Source organism: Dasypus novemcinctus, chromosome 5 (assembly GCF_030445035.2).
Source record: "Dasypus novemcinctus isolate mDasNov1 chromosome 5, mDasNov1.1.hap2, whole genome shotgun sequence".
Taxonomy (NCBI): domain Eukaryota; kingdom Metazoa; phylum Chordata; class Mammalia; order Cingulata; family Dasypodidae; genus Dasypus; species Dasypus novemcinctus.
The window spans coordinates 125,486,391-125,490,350 of record NC_080677.1 but is presented as its reverse complement, the minus strand read 5'-3'; positions in this window follow the sequence as shown (position 1 = coordinate 125,490,350).

Genomic DNA, 3,960 nt, shown 5'->3' with positions numbered 1-3,960 from the left:
GAGAGAGACTCCCAAAGTGTATAGACTTTTGGAAGTTCAAGAAAAATAACAGCCACCTAAATTGGAATTCCTGCACATATCCTCTAACATAGTATACAAATCAATAAGACATTATGTTTTAACAAAGTGGAAAAAGTGAGAGTTTAAAACGGGAGGAGAAAGGAAAAGGAAAGCCTAGATTCGGTGCTGCAGAACTTTCTATTTCTCCTGGACTCATTCAAAAATTTGCAACTTAATGGATGATTGGTAAATGGATGACAGCATACTCAAATGAGGTTTGTGTTGCCTCCATGTTTTTTAGCTGTTGTCTCTGAATTGACACTAATCTCCAGGGACTTACAACTGTAGAACTGAATTCTTTGGCTGATACAGGGACCTATGGATCTTGCAAAGTGACAGTCGCTTATCCTAAACTTAATCACAGAGTGATGTCAATCATAGTTCCTATTGCAAATATAGTATCTTTACAGGTGCAAATTATCAGAGCCCCTAGAACTCAATATGCCATTATGCAACTATTGACCTGGTGAATGTTTTTTTCTCAATCTCAATTAGTAAAGACAGTCAGAAGAAGGTGACTTTTATCTGGCAAGAAGAGCAGTACACCCTCTTTGTCTTATCTCAGGGTTGTTTAAATTCTGATCTCTTTAGTCTACAGTCTTTATATCTCAGAGAACATCATGCTAGTATTTATGATAGTTACATTATGCTAATTTGACCTAGTTAAGTAGTGTTCTGTTAGTAAGACTTAGGCAGGCACATGCATGCTAGCGGGTGATAAACTAATCCCATGCAAAGTGAAAGGGCTGCCACATCAATAAAATTGGTCAGGGTCAGTGATCTAGACATGTTAAAACAGTCCCTATAAAGTGAGAGACAAGTAGCTGTACCTTTTTTAAAGGTACATTGTCAAACAGGTTACACACAGAAGATTAACTCCTAAATTCCCATCTCGCTAAACTTTTTTTAAGTTTTCCAAATATATTTATTTTTGAGCCAATATTTATTTGCATTGTTGGATCTCATTTACCCCAAGGAAATGAACCCATTTAGAAATATGCATCCAAAGGTGTAGAAAAGAAGATTTTATTTTCTGAGGCAGTTCCTTCTTAAAAAGGTCAAGTAACATTCAATGGATAAGTGTTTTAAAACTTCTCTAAACTGTTTATAACCTTAGCTATAAACTAAAGTGCTTAAAATTTTGCTACAATTTATTTCAGTGATTAGAGTGAGTATTCTTCAGAATTTGCTAGTATGAGACCTCAGGAGATTGAAATGGTTTTCTATAAAAGGATCAGCTCCACGGTTCCCAGTGTCTGCAGCACAGCAGGGACCCTGAGGAAAGTGCAGAACACAGGGTATCCCACAACTGCCATGACCCCACCTGGAGCAACCCGGCCAGCCCAGACTTTGCCCTCACTCTCTGCACTGCTGGAAGTCCTCTAGTCTTCCGCTCTCTCAGTAAACTATTTAAAAAAATTTTTTTAAACAAATCAATTTTATTGATACATATTGTAGCAGTTTGATATTGTTTATGAATTCCAAAAAGAAATTCCAAAAGAAATTGTAAACTGATCTGTTCCTCTGGGCATATCATATTGTATTAAATTCAGAGGTTTCACTTTTACTTGATTAAATTATAATGAAGGCTTTGATTCCATCATTTCAGTAGGACATTGAATCCTGACCCCTTGGTGGGTGGGCACTCACAGAGAAAATGACACAGCAGAGGAAAGAGTTGGAGTTTGAATGATGGAGCCCCAGAAAGTAAATAAATGCAGGAGAACACAGAGGACTAGAGATGGGTCCATCGACCAGAAGGGAGCTGGGAAGAGAGAGAGCCTGATAGTCTACAACTGACCTTGTGGAGAGAATCGAGCAGCTGAGCTCAGGAAGAAATGAGCCAGGGAGAGAAACCAGCCTTATGCCATCCTACAGCTGAGACCAGTAGAAGCTGAGACCATGAAGCCTGAAGAGGAAGTCTAAACCCTTACAGAGACTGATAGCCATCTTGCTCCAACATGTGGCAAAAGACTTGGATGAGGGAAGTAATTTACTCTTTTTTTTTTAAAGGTTTATTTTATTTATTTCTCCCACTGCCCCCATTCCCCCCATTGTCTGCTCTCTGTCAATTTGCTGTGGGTTCTTCTGTGTCTGCTTGTATTCTCATCAGGTGGCTCTGGGACCAATCATGGGACCTTCTGGAGTGGGAGAGAAGTGATTACTCTCTTGCACCACCGTAACTCCCTGTTCTGCTACGTCTCCTTGTTTCCTTTCCTCTGTGTCTCTTATTGCATCATCTTGTTGCGCCAGTTCTCAGCATCGGTCAGCACTCCTGTGCAGGGTGGCTTTCCTGTACTGGGCAGCATTCTCACACAGGAGGGCACTCCTGTGTGGTGGCATTCCAGCATGGGCTGCACTCCGCATGGTCCAGCTCACCATGTGGGCCATCTTGCCCTCACCAGGAGTCCCAGGGCATTGAAACTTGGACCTTCTTTATGGTAGACAGGAGCCCAGTTGGTTAAGCCACTTCTGTTTCCCAGTAACTTACTCTTTATGGCCTTGTGACTGTGAGCTTCTTCCCCAAATAAATACCCTTTAAAGACCCCAACAGATTTCTGGTACTTTGCATCAGCACCACTTTAGCTGACTAATACATATTAACAAAGCCTCCTTGTTGCTCAAATGTGGCCTCTCTCTAAGCCAAACTCAGCATATAAATGTGTTACCTTCTCCCCAGCAGAGGGCATGACTCTGGGGAATGAACCTCCCTAACACTGAGGTATTACCAGAAAGCACCAACTAGCAATGCAATTGGAAAAAGACCTTGACCAAAAGGGGGAAAGAGTTGAGATAAATAAGATTCTATGGCTAAGAGACTTCAAAGTGAGGGGAGAGGTCATTCCAGAGGTTATGCTTATGCACATCTCAGCAGCATCTCATTGACTGCCAAAGTAAATATTGTCTCAAATAGCAGGGCTCCTGAGGACTCTGGAGACACCCAGATACTATAGGCAGAGCAGACAGCTCAGGAGTTTGGCACCCTGCAATTGTGACAGAGTTGGACTCAGTTGTGGTTTCTCTACACATGGCTCTTCTGCCCCTTCTATTTGAACCTATAATTGGTATTAGAGTTGATAGGTTTATGTCCAAGAGACTTAAGACTTTGGGGTTTCCATGTGCCAGTTATGTTCTGAATCTCAACAGCATTGCAGCTCCTACTCCCTAGTTCATTGGACTCACCCAGGACAACTAATAAGGAGATGATGATGGATAACAACCATCCCAAGGAACAAAGAGAGTCTGCATCTGCAAGCAACATAGTCCTATCCATCTGCCTCATGGGATCTAAGCTGTCTCTCAATTAAAAGTGAAGTGGGTATCACCATCCCAGATTCCTCAGGATTGGGGAATTAACAGTAGACTAGAGTAGACTTACTATTATTCTACTATATTATGATTCACTAGACTTTTGAATATCTCCCTTTATGACAGGGGTAAGGCTTCCAGAATTCTTCCTATATGCTTTTTGTAGTCACTCTTTCCATAATGTCTTCTAATACTTCATTATCAAAACACATCTGTTATTCTCTAAAGTATAACATGACATCCACAGTCCTTGCCATGGGATTCTGTGTTCTACACATTTCTACAAAATTGCTGCTTCTGCCAAAGAGGTCTACCAGAGAAAACGATGGCTGTTCCAATTTTGCTCTAGTTAGTACCCCAGCCCATTGTATTTACCTTACATTTCACATCTTTAGTTTCCAGCCTTTCCTATTGTTCATTTCCATTTCCATTTTTTCTATGAACTCTTTCCTTAGTGTCTGGGCACAGAATAGGCTAATATATGTGATGTCTATCATCATCCTTCTGTATACACAATCATTTCTCTCTCTCTCTTTCTGTTAGTGTATGTAAAAGGCAAGATAGTAAATATTTTATACTTGCACACCATTG